The sequence below is a fragment of the Nicotiana tomentosiformis genome, chromosome 12 (assembly GCF_000390325.3).
Source record: "Nicotiana tomentosiformis chromosome 12, ASM39032v3, whole genome shotgun sequence".
In the NCBI taxonomy this organism is placed as follows: domain Eukaryota; kingdom Viridiplantae; phylum Streptophyta; class Magnoliopsida; order Solanales; family Solanaceae; genus Nicotiana; species Nicotiana tomentosiformis.
Window position 1 is genome coordinate 91,191,687 of NC_090823.1, and position 22,382 is coordinate 91,214,068.

The following is a 22,382-nucleotide window of genomic DNA, read 5'->3' on the forward strand; positions in this document are numbered from 1 at the left end:
ATATTCAATAATAATACTAATTACTAAGTTCAATATAATATATCCTACTCAATTGAATGTAGAGATTTCATCTTTCTCGTGGACGCCGTCACACTTCCTTTTCCAGAGGGATATGGAGTTTTTCTAATTTAAGTGATATTATTGAAATAGGATTATTTTATTTTTTACTTTTATAAGAGTCGCCATTCGAAATTATTGAATTACAGTGTTCCGAGTCACCATTTATTTTAAATCACAAATCAAGAAAATTTAACTCTGAATTATGGTCCGCGAACACAAAAGATCGAGTACGGAATTCTGTTAACCCGGGAGAAGGTGTTAGGCATTTCCGAATTCCATGGTTCTAGCACAGTCGCTTTAATAATTATATCTGGCTTAACTAATTCTGGATATTTTATGTTCTAGGAAAATTTATGCACTTTTGCCTTAAACCGCTTTTAATTGCTTGATTATTCGTAATTATGTTATTATCTTGAAACGAGTTACGCGTACGTGTACTCATTTTGTTTGGCGCATTAAAATCATATCACGCATGCGTGTACACAATTGATAACACTTTTATTATTATTATTAAGATTATTCAGTCAAAGTCGCGCGGACGCGTACCTTGAATTATTTTAGAAATCATAATTGTGTCGCGCGAACGTGTACATAACTACGATGATTTGATTAATTTAGAGCGCACTTGAAATATACTACCGTGTTCATGATTTATTTTTCCTAAACTAATTTAAAAATTATTGTAAAGTCAAGAGTTATTGGAACGACCCGGCCAGTTGTTACGAGTATTTTAACCCCGATCCCCTAAATTATATTTTCTCTATGTTATATCGTGGTGTTGTAACTTGCCAGGGTGTTTGGTTTTTAGATTCGGAGTGAAATGGGACACATAGTCCCTAAGTTAAAGGCTTAAGTTGAAATAATTGACCGGGTGATGAAAAAGGTGTAAACTCTAACGACCCGACCGGTCGTTTTGAGCCCTAGTACGTCGTTCGGCAGTTTGAGGCCCTGAGTAGCTTCACTTCAGGTATTATGACTTGTACGTGTGGTCGGAATTTAATTTCGGGAAGTTCGGAGTTGACTTGGAAAGAAAATTCTAATTTTCAAAGCCTTAAGTTGGAGGAATTGACTTAAGTGTGATTTTTGAGTAAACGACCTCAAAATCGGGATTGGAAGGTCCAACAGGTTTGTATGATGATTTTGGACTTGGGCGTATGTCCGGATCTGGTTTTGGATGACCCGGGAGCATTTCGGCGCCTATTATATAAGTTGCCATTTTGGAAGAATTTCTTAAATTTGGGTTGAAGTGCATTTCAATGTTATTGATGTCCGTTTGGGATTCCGAGCCTGAGAATAGCTCTATATGGTGATTCTGGTATTGGGAGCACGTCCGGATGTGAATTTGGAGGTCCGTAGATCATTTTGAGGTCATTTGGCGAAAGCTGGAATTTGAAGGTTTTTGAGGAGTTTGACCGGGAGTGGACTTTTTGATATCGGGGTCAGATTTCAATTCCAAAAGTTGGAGTAGGTCTGTAATGTCAATTATGACTTGTGTGCAAAATTTGAGGTCAATCGGACGTGATTTGATAGGTTCCGGTATCGAATGTAGAAGTTTAAAGTTCTAAAGTTCATTAAGCTTGGAATGAGGTGCGATTTATGAATTCGACGTTATTTCATGTTATTTGAGGCCTCGAGCAAGTTCGTGTTATATTTTTAGACTTGTGTGGGTGTTTGGTTTGGAGCCCCGGGGGCTCAGATGAGTTTCGGAGTGGCTTCAGAGTATTTTGTTAAGACGTTGGATTGCTGGTTCTGGTATGATCGCAATTGCGATGTTTTGGTCGCAAAAGCGACCATCGCATTTGCGAGAAAGTGTTCGCATTTGCGAACCTAGGCTGCTGAGGGAATGGATCGCATTTACGAAGCCTGAAGAGTTCGCATTTGCGATGAAGGCCAACTCTGTCAAGGGTCGCATTTGCGATGCTTTGTTCGCATTTGCGAAGGTCGCAATTGCGAACCCCCTGTCGCAAATGCGATATCTGCGACTGGAGCCAAGGGCTTTTATTCCGAGACTTAGCTCATTTACCTCATTTCCCACTTGGACTTAGGCGATTTTTGAGAGCATTTTGAGAGGGAGTTCCATCATCATCAAGAGGTAAGTGATTTCTTCTAGTTGTGAGTTAAATACAAGGTTTATACATGGATTAAAACATGAATATTTGTAGAAATTTGGGATTTTGAAGAAAAACCTAGAAATTGGTATTTTTGAATTTTGACCACAAATTTGGGCATGGAATTGAGAATAAATTATATATTGGAGTTCATAATGCTATGGGTAGTGTTTATCTTCAAAAAATTTCGAAATCCGGGTATGTGGGCCCGAGGGTTACTTTATCGATTTTTCGAGCGGAGTTAAAAATTATTATAAATTAATTAATTATGAGTATTAGAGTACATTTTGATTGGGTTGCATCTTAATTGATTAGTTTGGAGGGATGGGCATCGATTTGAGGTGTTAGAGAGGCTTTGGAGCCGGTTATGGAATTTCGGAACGAGGTAAGTCTCCCGTCTGACTCTGTGAGGGGGGAAATTACCCCTAGGTGATATGTTTGAGGTGTGCTACTTGTTGCGAGGACTACGTACGCGCGAGGTGACGAGAGCCCGTATGTAACTACATTCATGTTATTGTCCGGGTAGACTTAGGTTCACATCATGCTATAGCTGTACTATTTGAGTAGTCTCTCGCCTATTGATTCCCCTATTTTACATTCTATTTGAGACTAGACTTGCTATTGTAGAGACTTCACGGGTTCACGATTAGCCATCAGATAATATTCCTTCTCTTACGGCTTGTGTGTGTATATATATATATATATATATATATATATATATATATATATATATATATATATATATATATATATATATATATATATATATATATATTTCATTGAAAGGTTTTCATTAAATAAAATACAACTCACACGTTTATTCGTGAGTAGGGTCAAAGACCCATCAAAGCTTCTTATTCTAATGGGATCGGGCCGTTCGCCTCGGCAGGATTATGTATTTCACTTCTTATGGGATCGGGCCGTTCGCCTCGGCAAGATTTATGTACCACACTCTCATGGGAGCAGGCCGTTCTCCTCGACAGGTTAATTGATTTATCATATGGTTCGGGCCGTTCGACCCTCGGCAGTGTACAATTTTATTATTATGTTGGATCGGGCCGTACGCCTCGGCATTTCCTATATCATATCTCCATGAAATCATGCGAAAGACTTGGCAAGAAGCCAGTGTATCGGTGAATTCCCGGATTTGAATTATGGTAAGCTACTTGATGAGATTCACTATATCTATATATATGCTACGGTTAAGGAGGGAATTTCTGTCACGACCCAAAACTAACCCCTGTCGTGATGGTGCCTATCATGGAACTAGGCAAGCCGACTCATTTTCAAAACAAACCAATATTTTCATTTTAAAGAAAATTTCAAGGTTATTTAACATAAACCTTCATTTAAAGAGTTCAAATCAAAGAAAAACAGAAGTGCGGAAAAGAAAAGCCCGACATCGAGGTGGCACTAGTCATGAGCATATACTACAATCTGTCTAACAATATCAAGGCTAACTCAGTCCGAAAAATAGCTAAATATAACTAGAGGAAGATAGGAGGGAGAAGAGCAGGGACTGCGATCGCCAAATAGCAACCTTGCTATCTCCATGAAAATCTGCAACCAGAACACTCAATAACCGCTACCGTGTCCAGCTACACCTGGATCTGCACACAAGGTGGAAGGAGTAACGTGAGTACGCCAACTCAGTATGCAACAACAATAAATAAAGACTGAGCAGTAGTGACGAGCAATAAAGCATATAACATTCATATCAGGAAATCTCAGTAAAATACCATATGCTCTTAAAAAAAATCAGGATTTGAATCAAACATCTCGTTTAAACCCAGTTCCAGTAAAAATCATTTAAAGACTTTTTTTTGTCCAACAGTTTTTCAAGCAAAGGCTCAATGCAAAGGTGAGAAAAAATAATGAAATCATAAACAACCCCTCGGGCAAAACATCACTCATATACAGCCCCTCGGGCAAACCTCACAGTCACTCGTGCCACTCGGGCATACCTCACAATCACTCTTGTCACTTGGGCATACCTCACAATCACTATTGCCACTCGGGCATACCTCACAATCACTCTTTCCTCCCAGTCACTCAGCACTCGGCACTCGGCACTCGCACTCAGTAGGTACCCGCACTCACTGGGGGTGTGTACAGACTCCGGAGGGGCTCCTTCGGCCCAAGCGCTATAATCTGCACGGACAACTCACGTGCGATAATAATAAAGTATGCTACAGGCGGGTAGCCCCGATCCACACTCATCCTCACAAATCAGGCCCTCGGCCTAACTCATTCATAAAGTATGCTGCAGGCGGGCAGCCCCGATCCACACTCATCCTCACAAAATCAGGCCACTCGGGCATTTCAGTAAAACATAGCATTCGGCCCAAAACATTTATATGCATCAAAATAGAGTCATAAAACTGAGTTATGTGGTAAACAAGTATAAACATGACTGAGTATAGATTTTCAATCAAAAACAGTGAGAGGATAGTAAGAAACAGCCCCTAAGGGTCCAAACAGCATTGGCGCAAGGACCAAACATGGCATTCAGCCCAATTTAAAATAAATCTTTCTAAAACATATAAGTATCAATGGTTTCAACAAAGTATGCAACTTTACAGTTGCTACGGGACGGACCAAGTCACAAATCTCCAACAGTGCACGCCTACACGCCCGTCACCTAGCATGTGCGTCACTAAAAATAGTAGAATGATACAAAAATCCGGGGTTTCATACCCTCAGGACTAGATTTATAATCGTTACTTACATCAAAATGTGAAACTTTTTACTCTGCTATGCCTTTGCCTCGCAAATCGGCCTCCGAATGCCTCAAATCTAGTCACAAATAATTTGTTTTAGTCAATAAAATTCATTGGAATTAATTCCACAAGATAATAATTATTTTTTCCATAAAAATCCGAAAATTAGCTCAAAAATCGCCCGTGGGGCTCACATCTCGGAACCCAACAAAAGTTACAAAATCCGAAAGCCCATTCAACCACGAGTCTACCCATACCAATTTTACCAAAATCCGACCTCAACTCGACCCTCAAATCTACAAATCTTATTTCCAAATTTCTAAGTTTCAATCTCCGATTTACACCTCAAAATCTTGTAATCTAGTCGGATTATTCGATGATAATTCAATATTATGGAGTAAAAATGATCACAAGGGACTTACCTCAAGTTTTCCTTAAAAATATATCAAAAATCGCCTCTCCTCAAGCTCCAATTTGTCAAAAATGGCAAATGGGATGAAGTCCCTGTTTTTATAATTCTGCCCAGACATCCTCGGTTCTGCCTCGATCTTGGCCTTCGATCTTGGCCTTCGATCTTGGCCTTCTATTGAAGTCCTCGATCCTGGGCTAGATCATGTCTTTGATCGTGGCCCTCGACCCTGAGCTCGATCTGGGCTTCGATCGTGGCCCTCGACCCTGAGCTCGATCATGCCTTCGATCGTGGCCCTCGACTCTGGGTTCGATCATGGCTTCGATCGTGGCCCTCGACCCTGAGATCGATCTGGGCTTCGATCGTGGCCCTCGACCCTGAGCTCGATCTGGGCTCACATCTGGGCTTGATTTCTGGGCAGAAGCAATTTCCAACAGAAAGAAATTGCAGCAGCTATTCTAGTTCAATTTTTGATCCGTTAACCATCCGAAACTCACCCGAGGCCCTCGGGACCTTAACCAAATATACCAACAAGTCCTAAAACATCATACGAACTTAGTCGAATCCTCAAATCACCTCAAACAACGCTAAAACCATGAATTACACCCCAATTCAAGTCTAATGAACTTTGAAATTTCTAATTTCTACAAACAACTCCGGAACCTATCAAATCACGTCCGATTGACCTCAAATTTTGCACACAAGTCCTTAATGACATAACAAAGGTATTCCAATTTTCAGAATCAGATTCCGACCCCGATATCAAAAAGTCAACCCCCCGATCAAACTTCTCAAAAATAAAACTTTCAGCATTTCAAGCCTAATTCCTCTATGGACTTCTAAATAATATTCCGGACACGCTCCTAAGCCCAAAATCACCATATAGAGCTATTGGAATCATCAAAATTCAAATCCGAGGTCATTTACATATTGGTCCATATCCGGTCCACTTTTCTAACTTAAAATTTATAATTATGAGACTAAGTGTCTCATTTCATTCCGAGTTCCTTCCGGACTCGAACCAACTAACCAGATATAACATAATATAGCTGAATTACACAAAATGAAGTAGGAATGGGGAAAACAGGGTTATAACTCTCGAAACGACCGGTCGGGTCGTTACATCCTCCCCCTCTTAAACATCCGTTTATCCTCGAACGGGTCTAGAAACATACCTGGAGTCTCGAATAGGCATGGATATCTGCTCTGCATCTCCCGCTCGGTCTCCTAGGTGGCCTCCTCCACAGGCTGCCCTCTCCATTGCACCTTCACTGAAGCTATATCCTTTGACCTCAACCTTCGAACTTGTCGATCCAAAATATTCACCGGCTCCACATCATAAGTCATATCACCCTCCAACTGAACCGTGCTAAAATCCAGAACATGGGACAGATCTCCAATATACTTCCGCAGCATGGAAACATGAAACACTGGATGCAAACTCGACAAGATGGGTGGCAAGGCAAGCTTATAAGCCACCTCCCCTATTCTCTGAAGCACCTCAAAAGGCCCAATGAACCGGGGGCTCAACTTGCCCCTCTTCCCAAACCTCATAACACCCTTCATGGGTGATACCTTCAGCAAAACCTTCTCCCCAACCATAAAAGACACGTCACAGACCTTCCTATCCGCGTAGCTCTTCTGCCTAGACTGCGCCGAGCGAAGCCGCTCCTGAATCAATTTCACCTTACCTAATGCGTCCTGGACCAAGTCTGTACCTAAGAGCCTAGCCTCACCTGGCTCAAACCATCCAACTGGAGATCTACACCTCCTCCCATACAAAGCCTCGTACGGAGCCATCTGAATACTCGACTGATAACTGTTGTTATATGCAAACTCCGCGAGTGGCAGAAACTGGTCCCATGAACCCCCAAAGTCAATACCACAAGCACGCAACATGTCCTCCAATATATGAATAGTGCGCTCGGACTGCCTGTCCATCTGAGGGTAAAAGCTGTGCTTAACTCAACCTGAGTACCCAAATCTCGCTGCACGGCCCTCCAAAACTGCGATATGAATTGAGTACCCCTATCTGAAATGATGGAAACTGGGACATCATGCAGGCGAACGACCTCTCGGATGTAAATCTCAGCCAACCGCTCTGAAGAGTAAGTAGTACTAACTAGAATGAAGTGTGCGGACTTGGTCAGCCAATCCACAATAACCCAAATAGCATCGAACTTCCTCGAAGTCCGTGGGAGCCCAACTACAAAGTCCATAGTGATCCGCTCCCACTTCCACTCTGGGATCTCTAACCTCTGAAGCAAGCCACCCGATCTCTGATGCTCATACTTAACCTGCTGACAGTTTAGACACCGAGCCACAAACCCAACTATTTCCTTCTTCATCCGCCTCCACCAATAGTGCTGCCTCAAATCCTGGTACATCTTCGCGGCACCCGGATAGATGGAATACCGCGAGCTGTGGGCCTCCTCAAGAATCAGCTCTCGAAGCCCATCTACATTAGGCACACATATCCGGCCCTGCATTCTCAGCACCCCGTCATCACCAATAGTCACACCCCTAGCATCACCTCTCCGAACCCTATCCTGAAGAACGATCAAGTGAGGGTCATCATACTGACGCTCCCTGATACGGTCATAAAGAGAAGACCTGGAGACCACACAAGCCAATACCCGACTAGGCTCCGAAATATCCAATCTGACAAGCTGTCCTGCCAAGGTCTGAACATCTAATTCCAAAGGCCTCTCTGCTGCTGGAAGATATGCTAAACTCCCCAAACTCTCTACCAGGCGACTCAAAGCATCGGCCACCACATTGGCCTTCCCCGGATGGTACAAAATAGTGATATCATAGTCCTTAAGAAGCTTCAACCATCTCCGCTGACGCAAATTAAGATCCTTCTACTTTAACAGATACTGCAGACTCCGGTGATCAGTATAGATCTCACAATGAACCCCATAAAATAATGATGCCAAATCTTCAAGGCGTGAACAATGGCTGCAAACTCAAGATCATGGATAGGATAGTTCTTCTCATGGGTCTTCAACTGGCGCAAGGCATAGGCAATCACCCTACCCTCCTGCATCAAAACACAACCAATGCCTATCCTCGAGGCATTATAATACACGGTGTAAGAACCTGAAGCTGATGGCAGAACTAACACTGGAGCTGTGGTCAAAGCAGTCTTGAGCTTCTGAAAGCTCTCCTCACATTCATCCGACCACCTGAATGGAGCACCCTTTTGGGTCAATTTGGTCAAGGGCGATGCAATAGATGAAAATCCCTCCACAAAGCGACGGTAGTAACTCGCCAAACCAAGAAAGCTCCTAATCTCCGTGGCTGAGGACGGTCTGGGCCAACTCTGCACCGCCTCTATCTTCTTCGGATCCACCTGAATACCCTCACTGGACACCACGTGCCCCAAGAATGCTACTAAACTGAGCCAAAACTCGCATTTATAGAACTTTTCATAAAGCTTCTCCTCCCTCAATCTCTGCAATACAACCCTCAAATGCTGAGCGTGCTCTTCCTAGCTACGAGAGTACACCAGGATGTCGTCAATGAATACAACGACAAATGAGTCCAAAGAGGGCTGGAATACACTATTCATCAGATGCATGAACGCTACTGGGGCATTGGTCAGCCCAAAAGACATCACTAAGAACTCATAATGGCCATATCAGGTTCTGAAAGTTGTCTTGAGAATATCTGAATCCCGAATCTTCAGCTGGTGATAACCGGACCTCAAATCAATCTTGGAGAACACCCTCGCTCCCTGAAACTGGTCGAATAAATCATCAATACGAGGCAAAGGATACTTGTTCTTGACTGTGACCTTGTTCAACTACCTGTAATCAATACTTATTCTCATGGAACCATCCTTCTTTTTCACAAATAGAACCGGTGCACCCCAAGGTGACACACTAGGCCGAATCAACCCCTTATCAAGGAGTTCTTGAAGCTGTTCTTTCAATTCCTTCAACTCCGCCGGTGCCATACGATACGGTGGAATAGAAATGGGCTGAGTGCCCGGCACCAAATCAATACCAAAGTCAATATCCCTGTCAGGCGGCATGCCCGGTAGGTCTGCAGAAAATACATCCAGAAATTCATGTACCACCGGAACAGAATAAATGACAGGAGTCTCTGCACTAACATCCCTCACAAAAGCCAAAAAAGATAGGCAACCCTTCTCAACCATGCGCTGAGCCTTCAAATATGAAATCACCCTACTTGGTACATAATCTACAGAACCGCTCCACTCAACCCTCGAAATTCCCGGCATAGCCAATGTCACCGTCTTAGCGTGACAATCTAGAACAACATGACATGGAGATAACCAATCCATACCCAATATCACATCAAAGTCAACCATACTGAGCAACAATAGATCTACTCGGGTCTCTAGACCCCCAATTATCACCGCACATGACTGATATACGCAGTCCACAATAATAGTATCGCCCACAGGAGTAGATACATGTACAGATGAAACTAAGGACTCACGAGGCATATCCATAAAATGAGCGAAATACGAGGAAACATATGAATACGTGGAACCAGGGTCAAATAATACCGAGGCATCTCTATGACAAACTGAGACAATACCTGTAATTACAGCATCTGAAGCAATAGCATCTGGTCTGGCAGGGAGAGCATAAAAACGGGCCTGGCCACCCCCTGATCTGCCTCCCCCTCTAGTGCAACCCCTAGCTGACTGACCTCCACCACGAGCTGACTGGGCGGATGGTGAGGTAGTTGGTGCTGTAGTCGGAGGCTGACTCCTCTACTGAGATAGACCTCCATGACGACTAGGACACTGCCTCCACATATGCCCAAGCTCCCTACACTCAAAACAACTCCCTGGTGCTGGCGGCGGAAACTGAAAGGAACCCCTAGCATCGGGATGACTGGTAGAAGAACCTGGCATGGAAGAGCCCTGAACAGGTGGAGCACGGGATGAACTCTGAACTGGAAGGGCACTAAGTGATGAGTGGCCCTGATGAGAACTGTGAGAACCATGTCCAGATGATGCACCCCGATGAAATGGCCGAGCTGACTGAGCCTGTCTGAAATGATGACCTCTACCGTGCTGGAACTGACCCCCAAAAGGAGCATCGCTGAATCCACCCTGACCATGAGGCCTCTTGGCTTCCCTCTCAACCCTCTCCTGACCGCGAACCATCTCAATCTACCGAGCAATGTCGACAACCTCATCAAATGTAGCACCTAAAACCCGCTCCCTGGTTATGAAAAACTGTAGTTGATAAGTGAGGCCATCAATAAACCTCATGATCCTCTCTCTGTCCGTGGGAACCAACCAGTTAGCATGACGGGCCAACTCGGAGAACCGCATCTCATACTGCATCACAGACATATCACCCTGGCGGGGCCGCTCAAACTGTCTACGCAGCTCCTCTCTGCGGGATCGAGGCATGAACTTCTCCAAAAAGACCACGGAGAACTGCTGCCAAGTAAGGGGTGTTATGCCAACAGGCCTACGCCTCTCGTAAGTCTCCCACCACCTGAGTGCTGCCCCAGAAAATTGAAAGGTAGTGAATGAGACCCCACAAGTCTCCAAAATACCAGTAGTATGGAGTATCCTCTGACACCTGTCAAAAAAGTCCTGAGCATCCTCTCTCTCTGTGCCACTGAAAGGTGGTGGCTGAAGTCTCCCAAACCTCTCCAACCTACGGTGATCATCCTCAGGCATAGCAGGAACCACATAATCCTGAGCAACAACAACCGGCTGGGCTGGTGGTGCCTCTGGTGTCTGAAGTCCCTAAATAACCTGCTCGGGTGTGCGAGCGACGGGAGTCTGAGTGCCTCCCCTGGCCTGAGAAGTGGTTGCGGCCGTCGAAATAGAGACCGCCTGAGCAAGGCTAGTACACGCTGTCAGAATCTGAGCTAGGGCCTCCTGAAGCCCTGGAATCACAATAGGCACATGTGGTGCCTGAGCTGGTGCATCAACAATTGGAACTTGGTCCTGATCTGGGATAACCGGTGGATCTGTAGGTACTGCCCCAACTGCTTTACGGGCTTCACCTTTGCCCCTACCATGGCCTCTACCGCGGCCTCGGCCTCTCGTGGCCCTGGCTGGTGGTACTGGTGGCTGGCCCTCCTGACCGGTAGTACGGGTCCTCACCATCTGTGAGAGAATGAAACAACAGATGTTTAGTTACTAGAATCAACAGATTTGCACGACAAGAATTCAAGAATGTGGAGTTTCCTAAAGGTTCTGCAGCCTCCTGAAGATAAGTACAGACGTCTCCGTACCGATCCGCAAGACTCTACTAAACCCGCTCATGACTCGTGAGACCTATGTAACCTAGGCTCTGATAACAATCTATCACGACCCAAAACTAACCCCTGTCGTGATGGCGCCTATCGTGGAACTAGGCAAGCCGACTCATTTCCAAAACAAACCGATATTTTCATTTTAAAGAAAATTTCAAGGTTATTTAACATAAACCTTCATTTAAAGAGTTTAAATCAAAGAAAAACAGAAGTACGGAAAAGAAAAGCCCGACATCGGGGTATCACTAGTCATGAGCATATACTACAATCTGTCTAACAATATCAAGGCTAACTCAGCCCGAAAAATAGATAAATACAACTAGAGGAAGATAGGAGGGAGAAGAGCAGGGGCTGCGATCACCAAACAGCTACCTGGCTATCTCCAAGAAAATCTGCAACCAGAACACTCAATAACTGCTACCGTGTCCAGCTACACCTGGATCTGCACACAACGTGCAGGGAGTAACGTGAGTACGCCAACTCAGTAAGAAACAACAATAAATAAAGACTGAGCAGTAGTGACGAGCAATAAAGCATATAACGTTCATATAAGGAAATCTCAGTAAAATACCACATACTCTTAAAAAAATCAGGATTTGAATCAAACATCTCATTTAAACCCAGTTCCAGTAAAAATAATTTAAAGACTTTTTTTTTCCAATAGTTTTTCAAACAAAGGCTCAATGCAAAGGTGAGCAAAAATGATGAAATCATAAACAACCCCTCGGGCAAAACATCACTCATATACAGCCCCTCGGGGAAACCTCAAAGTCACTCGTGCCACTCGGGCATACCTCACAATCACTCTTGCCACTCGGGCATAACTCACGATCTCTCTTGCCACTCGGGGATACCTCACAATCACTTTTGCCTCCCAGTCACTCAGCACTCGGTACTCGCACTCAGTAGGTACCTGCGCTCACGGGGGTGTGTGTACAGACTCCGGAGAGGCTCCTTCAGCCCAAGCGCTATAATCTGCACGAACAACTCACGTGCGATAATAATAAAGTATGCTGCAGGCGGGCAGCCCCGATCCACACTCATCCTCAAAAATCAGGCCCTCGACCTCACTCAGTCATAAAGTATCCTGCAAGCGGGCAGCCCCGATCCACACTCATCCTCACAAAATCAGGCCACTCGGGCATTTCAGTAAAACAGGGCATTCGGCCCAAAATATTTATATGCATCAAAATAGAGTCATAAAACTGAGTTATGTGGTAAACAAGTATAAACATGACTGAGTATAGATTTTCAATCAAAACAACAGTGAGAGGATGGTAGGAAATAGCCCCTAAGGGTCCAAACAGCATTGGCGCAAGGCCCAAACATGGCATTCAGCCTAATTTAAAAAAAATTTCTAAAACATATAAATATCAATGGTTTCAATAAAGTATGCAACTTTACAGTTGCTACGGGACGGACCAAGTCACAAATCCCTAACAGTGCACGTCCACATGCCCGTCACCTAGCATGTGCATCACTAAAAATAGTAGAATGATACAAAAATCCGGGGTTTCATACCCTCAGGACTAGATTTACAATCGTTACTTACCTCAAAACGTGAAACTTTTTACTCTGCTGTGCCTTTGCCTCGCAAATCGACCTCCGAATGCCTCGAATCTAGTCACAAATAATTCGTTTCAGTCAATAAAATTCATTAGAATTAATTCCACAAGTTAATAAAGATTTTTTCCATAAAAATCCAAAAATTAGCTCAAAATCACGTCTCGGAACCCAACAAAAGTTACAAAATCCGAAAGCCCATTCAACCACGAGTCTACCCATACCAATTTTACCAAAATTTGACCTCAACTCGACCCTCAAATCTACAAATCTTATTTCCAAATTTCTAAGTTCTAATCTCCGATTTACACCTCAAAATCATGTAATCTAGTCGGATTATTCGATGATAATTCAATATTATGGAGTAGAAATGATCACAAGGGACTTATCTCAAGTTTTCCTTAAAACTATATCAAAAATCGCCTCTCCTCAAGCTCCAATTTGTCAAAAATGGCAAATGGGACGAAGTCCCTATTTTTATAATTCTGCCCAAACATCCTCGGTTCTGCCTCGATCTTGGCCTTCGATCGAGGTCCTCGATCCTGGGCTCGATCATGGCTTCGATCGTGGCCCTCGACTCTAGGCTCGATCATGGCTTCGATCGTGGCCCTCTACTCTGGGCTTGATCATGGCTTCGATCGTGGCCCTCGACCCTGAGCTCGATCTGGGCTCACATCTGGGCTCGATTTCTGGGCAGAAGCAATTTCCAACAGAAGGAAATTGCAGCAACTGTTCTAGTTTAATTTTTGATCCTTTAACCATTCGAAACTCACCTGAGGCCCTCGGGACCTCAACCAAATATATCAACAAGTCCTAAAATATCATACGAACTTAGTCGAATCCTCAAATCACCTCAAACAACGCTAAAACCATGAATTACACCCCAATTCAAGCCTAATGAACTTTGAAATTTCTAATTTCTATAAACAACTCCGGAACCTAACAAATCACATCCGATTGACCTCAAATTTTGCACACAAGTCCTAAATGACATAACAGAGGTATTCCAATTTTCAGAATCGGATTTCGACCCCGATATCAAAAAGTCAACCCCCGGTCAAACTTCTCAAAAATAAAACTTTCGGCATTTCAAGCCTAATTCCTCTACAGACTTCCAAATAATATTCCGGACACGCTCCTAAGTCCAAAATCACCATACAGAGCTACTGGAATCATCAAAATTCAAATCCGAGGTCGTTTACACATAGGTCCATATCCGGTCCACTTTTCTAACATAAAATTTATAATTATGAGACTAAGTGTCTCATTTCACTTCGAGTTCCTTCCAGACTCAAACCAACTAACCCGATATAACATAATATAGCTGAATAATATAAAAAGAAGTAGGAATAGGGAAAACGGGGTTATAACTCTCGAAACGACCGGCTGTGTCGTTACAATTTCTAATGAAGAGCTTGAATTCCTCGAAAAGAGGGGGATTTGTATCACGTGTTTTATACTTGTTTATTTCATTTATTTACTCTGCCTCATATTTGCTACCCTTTTACTGTACCTTATGTTGTTGGACTACAAGTGAGTGTCGATGTCGACCCCTCGTCACTACTTCTCTGGGGTTAGGCTAGATACTTACTGGGTACACGTTGCTTACGTACTCATGCTACACTTGCTGCACATTCTTTTTGTGCAGGTACATATGTTACTAGTGGCCTTGAGAGAGCAGAGACGTGTATGCATACAGGGACTTACGTGAGCTGCATTCCACATTACGACCCGCAGCCAGCAGAGTCTCCTTCAGAGTATTTATATTTCCCCTGTCCAAGTTTGTATTCTGGACAGATGCTGTATTTTATTTTACATTCCTAGTTGATGCTCATGCACTTGTGATACCGGGTTTTGGGGTGAATATGAGTTGTTTTGTATTGAAATTTGTTGAAGATATTATCATTTACTCTGTAAATTTCATCCTCTACTGCTTAATGGAAGGAAAAATATGGTTTCAAAATATTAAAACTAGAACCAAATTAAGTATTTAGTGTTGGCTTGCCTGACAGCGATGTCCGGTGCCATCACGACCTTTAATGGATTTTGGATCGTGACAACATGGTATCAGAGCACTAGGTTCACTTAGGTCTCACGAGTCATGAGCGAGTTTAGTTGAGTCTTGCGGATCGGTACATAGACGTTTGTAGTTATATTCGAGAGGCTACAAGGCTGTTAGGAGCACTTCCCTTCTTGATTCCCCATCGTGCGATTTGATTTCCTGTTAGGCTTGTGTAAGGGTGGCAAGTGGGCCGGGCCCGGTCCTAAGTGGGCTTCGCGGGCCCGGTCCTAAGTGGGTCGTTCCCAAGTGGTCCGGTCCTATGCGGTCCGGTCCTAAACGGTCCCGGGCTTTGCGGGCTTATTGCTGGAACTGGCTCGGGATCGGGACCACGAACTAACGGTCTCAGATTAAATGGGCCGGTCCCGGGCCTAAGTGGGCCTAAACGGGCCTAAGTGGGCCCAACAGATACTTTCTATTTTTAATTTTGTTTTTAATAGAAGTTAGAGAAAAAAAATGGTAATAAAGATATATAAGCTATATTCGATTTATATACTATATATACATCTTAAAATATATATATACTATATTATATATACATAGTATATAAGCCATATTTGATAGTATACATCTTAAAATATACTATATATACATCTTAAGATATACTATATATACATAGTATACTAGATATATTAGATATATATATATAGTATAGTATAGTAGATCTTAAGATATATATACATCTTAAGATATATAAGCTATATTCGATATATATATATATAAGCTTATATATATAATATAATTTGATTTACTATATATATATCTTAAGATATGTATATATTTATTAAATATATCGAATATATAGTATAGTATATACTTAAGCTCTGATACCATTTTAACAGGATCAGGTAAAATATTTATTGTCGGACCGTGGTATGACCACCAGTTTAGAAACCAATTAGGAATAGCCTCTGCCCGGTATATTTCAATACTCAACCCAATCTGCAATTATCTCTATCTGATGTTAATATACTTGATGCTTTAACATTAAATGTGAAAACGCATGGTTATAATTATGCATCTGGTTCTGAACTTATATGTTTATCGTATAGAATCTATTTTAAATTGCTATCTACGTTAAACCCCAGATGTAAATTATACGATACATCTGATCAGACTATATTAGTGGAAACGAATTTTACAAAGTCTAAGGTTACCACGAGAAGACCTATTAAGTGGGAAGAAATTAATTTTTCAACTACATGGACTTTGGATTCGGTTATATCCCCCAATCAGATAACTAATGCTGTCAGTAATACTGAGTATTCTCATATTACTCAAAATTCGGATGGAAGGATTTGCATTCAGTTTAATGATAATAGTTCCACTTATAGTAGACAGTCATTTTCCAATAATAGACTATTGCCTGCTATTAGTTCTAATTATAATAGACATTCCTTTACCAATCGTAGACTGTTGCCTGATATTCAATACATTTCTCCTGTTGAACCAGTCTATGGACCAGCTAGAAATCGTGCTGCATCTTTACACACAATTTCTACTAAAGTAGGTGATAAACCTGTTGAAAGGGTTAAGATTAACCCCAAAATAAATATTGTTCAGGAAAATGATAATAGTTTTGATAAGGATATTCCTTCTACGTCCGAGATAGATTTTGACCCAAATGATGTTTAAATAATTCCACACTAAATTGATTTTAGTCCAGGGTCACAAGCTAGAGGTTATATTCAAAAAGAATTTTTCAGTGATAAATGAAACCGGTTTAAAACTTGGTTTTTTGATACTTATAGTAAAGAGGATTTAAACAATATTTCTCAAGAATTTTATGAAACTTGTACTTTACATAATCAAATTATATATTTTGTTCCTTGGTTTATAGCCACATATTTACCACTTTTTATAAAAGTTTTGGAAAGATCTTATAAAGACGGGAGTGGCAATATTACTAAAGCCATTTACCCTTCTCAAGCACCTTTTGTTTTACCTAATAATACAGATATTACTTTTACTGCATTTCAAAAATTTATTGATGAAGATGTTGCTGCAGTCAGCATCGCAGAAATTAATAAATTAATTTCTCAAAATAATTATTTGAGCTTATATGTTAAAGTTTTGGGAGAACAGATTAGTTTTCTTGATAAAAAACTTGATGATTTAATAGTTTTGATAAAAGATATGAGTACTACCAAGAAAATAACTGATATTGCCTCTACTTCAGGAAGCAAATCAGGAGCTCAAATTGTTCTTACTCATGTTCAAAGACCCCCTGAGATTCAGGATTTTAAATTTAAATCTTTAAATGATTTAGAAGAACTTCGTGATAAAAAATTATCCGGTTTGAATATCAAACCTATTGATTTATCAAAAGATTTTGCTGATAAATTGGATACTACTTTTGATTATAAAAATGATATTTTGTCAGAGTTTAATAAACTCAGAAGTTACCCCAAAAAGAATAGTAAGTTTGCGGATAGCAGATACGCTGATAAACCCAGAATGCAAACTTATTATTACAATCGTCTAACTCCTCAAGATGTTTTAATAGAGGAACGTAATTGGAATCAGACTAATACGTCTTACAGTGGTTCCGAAATTTACGAATGGAATCTTGATGGATTAACTGATAGACAATTGACTATTCTTGTACATAGAATGCTTATGTATGCAACTATCTGTAAAAGTGTGAAAAATACAGATAGAAATATTTGCAAAATGATTGTTGCATGTTTTACTGGCCAACTTCGTGGTTGGTGGGATAATTATTTGACTATCGAAGAAAGAGCAATGGTTATTAATGCTCAAGCCACTGACGAAGGAGTTGATAACTTAGGCATGGCCCTAGTGGCAAATAGAGAAGATGCTGTTTATACTCTTATTCTTACTATATTAGAACACTTCAACGGTAGATTTACCAACCAGAATGAGACAGTCCGTACTCTCCTTAATGGCCTTAGATGTAAGACCTTAGGTGAGTTTAGATGGTATAAAGACACTTTTATGAGTAGAGTGATGGAACTACCAGAGAATAAGCTTGAACATTGGAAAGCTAAGTTTATAGATGGCCTTCCCTCTTTATTTGCTGAAAGAGTTAGAAAGATTTTAAGAGGTAGTTATGGTGAAATTCCATACAGAGACTATACCTATGGTAAGTTGATAGGAATTTGCACACAGGAATGGTTAAACCTGTGTAATGAATTAAGATTGTCCAGACAGCTTAAAATGGATAAGCTTAAGGAAAGAAACCAATTAGGGGACTTTTGCACCCAGTTCGGTTTACCCGGTTTACCCGAGACTTCTACTCATAAGAAGAAGAAACATAAGTATCATAGATACCCCAACCAAGACAGTCCTTATAGGAGAAAGAGATCTAGATATAGATCCAAAGAGGAACGAGAAGCTAAGAAAGCCCATCGCAAGTCTACTAGATTTACCAAAAATAGGTCTAAGAGAGATCTTGCTGACATTAAGTGTTATAAGTGTGGTAAATTTGGCCATATAGCCCCGAATTGTAAGCTTCAAAAGCTGAAAACCTTAGGACTAGACGATGAGTTACGTGATAAGGTTTATGGTTTGTTATACACTTTTGGATCAGAATCTGATTATTATTCTGAGTCAGAATCAGAAGCTGAAATAGATTTACTTGATTTATCTGATAGTGATAAAAATGTTGATAATACTTGTACAATTTGCAAAGGTGATACATGTACTTGTGATGATGATGAATTTTATAAATTGCAATCACAATTTCAAGATCTAAACGTGAAAACTGTTACATCTGATAATGTAATAGAACTTTTAAAAGAAGTTACTGATGAAAAACTTCGTGAAAAAATTATTAATTTGGCTGCCAGTTCAAGTTCCAATTCAAGTTCTAGTTTTGCAAAACCTTTTGAAAAAGAATTTGAATATTTTTCGCCTTATTCTTTACTAGAGGTTAATAACCGTCTTTTAAATAAAAATGCAACTCCAGCAAGAGATTCTTCTTTCGATGATTTAAAGGTTGAAATTGAAAACTTGAAATGAGAGATCAAATCTCTTAAACAAAATCAAATGATTTGTGATAATAGGATTACTCAGATTGAGAAAATCAATTCTCCAGCTGAGAAATCTAATGATAAAAACAAAGGTATTTCTGAAAATGATATTGAAGAAAAACCTATTAGTTTTGATCCTAAACATGATATGTTTTTAGGAATGATGCAAATTATTACTGCTCATTAATGGTATATCAAATGTACTATTCTCATTGATAATAGTTTTTCTATTACAAACATTGCCATGATTGATAGTGGAGCAGATGTTAGCTGCATTCAGGAAGGTTTAATTCCTACGAAATATTTTCAAAAAACTACTCATATGGTTAGATCTGCATCCGGACATGCTTTAGATATAAAGTATAAACTTCCTAATATAGGTATATGTCAGAATAAAGTCTGTATTCCTCACTTCTTTTTCTTAGTTAAAAACCAGTTATACCCTCCAATTATACTTGGAACACCGTTTATTAACGCCATTTATCCTTTTACTAGCATAGACTCGAAAGGTTTTACTGCTACTTATAAGGATAAAGAGATAAGTTATACTTTTGTTACAGATCCAGTAACTAGAGATATTAATGCTTTAATTGATATGAAGCAGAAACATATTGATTCTTTGCAGTTAGAATTGTTTAGTATGAATATATTTGATACTTTAAATTCTACTAAAGTATAGGAAAAGATCAAATTGATTTCCGAAAATATTGCTATTGATATTTGTGCAGAACATCCCAGTGCTTTTTGGAATAGAAAAAACATATTGTCACTCTGCCTTATGAAGATAATTTCTCTGAGGATGATATTCCTACTAAATCTCGACCTTGTCAAATGAACGTGGAATTGGTGGAATTCTGCAAAAAAGAGATTGATAGCTTGTTACAAAAGGGTTTGATAAAACCCTCAAAATCTCCTTGGTCTTGCACAGCTTTTTATGTTAATAATGCAGCTGAAAAGGAACGTGGTATTCCTAGATTGGTCATTAATTATAAACACTTGAATAAATATTTGAAGTGGGTTAGGTATCCTATTCCCAATAAAAGAGATTTATTATCTAGATTATATGATGCCAATATATTTTCAAAATTCGATTTAAAATCTGGATATTGGCAGATTCAAATATTCAAAGAACATACTTATAGAACTGCTTTTAATGTTCCATTTGGGCAATATGAATGGAATGTTATGCCTTTTGGTTTGAAGAATGCTCCTTCTGAATTCCAAAAAATTATGAATGATATTTTCAACCCTTATCTAGACTTTATCATTGTTTATATCGATGACATTTTGGTATTTTCCAAAACACTTGAAATGCATATTAAGCATTTAGATATTTTTAAAAGAATTGTTATACAAAATGGTTTGGTTATCTCAAAACAAAAAATGAGTTTACTCCAAACTAACATTCGATTTTTAAGACATTATATTTATCAAGGAAAGATTACTCCTATTCAAAGATCGATCGATTTTGCTTCAAAATTTTCCGATGTTATTACTGATAGAACTCAGTTACAAAGATTTTTGGGAAGTTTAAATTATATATCGCCTTTTTATAAAGATTTGTCGCGTGATTTAGCCCCCTTATATGATAGGCTAAAAAAGAATTATAAAAACCCTTGGACTGATAGTCATACTACTTTGGTTACAAATATTAAGCAACGTGTTAAATCTTTACCTTGCTTAACCCTTGCTAAGCTTGCATGGCAAAAGATTATCGAGACTGATGCGTCCAATATTGGTTACGGAGGGATTTTGAAACAAATAAATCCCAATAATAAGCATGAATATCTAATTAGATTTTACTCAGGTAAATGGTCTGAAGCCCAGAGAAAATACGCTACTGTGGCACATGAAATGTTAACCATAGTATAATGTGTTTTAAAATTTCAAGATGATTTATACAATCAAAAGTTTTTAATAAAAACTGACGCACAATCTGTTAAATATATGTTTAATAAAGACTTTAAACATGATGCCTCAAAAATGATATTTGCAAGATGGCAGGCTCAATTAGCCCCTTTTGATTTTGAAATACAATATAAAAAGGGAATTGATAATTCTCTGCCAGATTTCTTATCTCGTGAATATTTACAGGATGGAACCCCCCTGGGGTAGGGGAAGAGGTAGAGGTTGGGGAAGATCATCCCCACAGTCAAGAGGAAGATCATCACCTTCAGGATCGTCATACGGATCCACATCAAACTCCCCAGTTATACAAATGGGAAGAAAGAGTTTAACCAATGAGAGGATATCTCTCAGAGAAGAATCATCGATCGGACCATCCGTCCATCTGGAAGATATTCCAGAAGATAGTCCGTTATACGCACATTTGCAGGCATATTTGACTGCTCAAAAACAGAAAGATACTTCTGTTAAGCAAAGTGATACTTTTGCTTACATTACAAAAGATGACAATGATGATATCAAGTCATTTGATAAATGGATTGTATTATCCGGGTGAGTCATACAAAACCCGCTCTTATTATGAAACAATACTCATCAGTACTGGCAGTGCAGAGTTTCAACACTTTTCTGCTTATAGTACAGACGAGAACGTTTATAACTTCTCAAAGATTATAATTAAACAAATTATATCTGTTGAAGACTGGGGTATATCTACAATGAAAGAAAGGCAGATAAGCCTTAACAAATCTCGAATGAATTTTACCTATTGGGATTATATCCAGGCATTTGATAAAGTGTTATACTACAATAATTATCGACACAAACATACTTGGTTTATTAAAGTATGTGCAAAGATATTTGCAGAGGCTATTCCTAATTGGTTTCTAAATTGGTGATCATACCACGGTCCGATAGTAAAAATTTTACCTGATCCATTTCTCATGTTATACAAAGAATGGATAAAAATTTCCCCTTTTATAAACAATTTATACCACTCAGATCATATCTGTTACCCAGAAAACATTGACCAGATTTATTTCTTTCTGGAATTCTCTATTCCCTGGATTCATAAATGGACTCCAGAAGTTGGATTTACCGAAGAACAAATCCCATGCTTATACAGGACCTTTTACAATAACTTTTGGGATAAATTAATGAAAAAGGATCCCAAAACAAGACATTATATGGTCAAGAACTCTTGGATTCAATCAAAACAAAAATCCAAGAATATTCCAGTAAACCTCAGAAAGAGGTAATAGATGACAGCTCAGTACGGCATATTGCCAGAAAGATCTCCTTTCA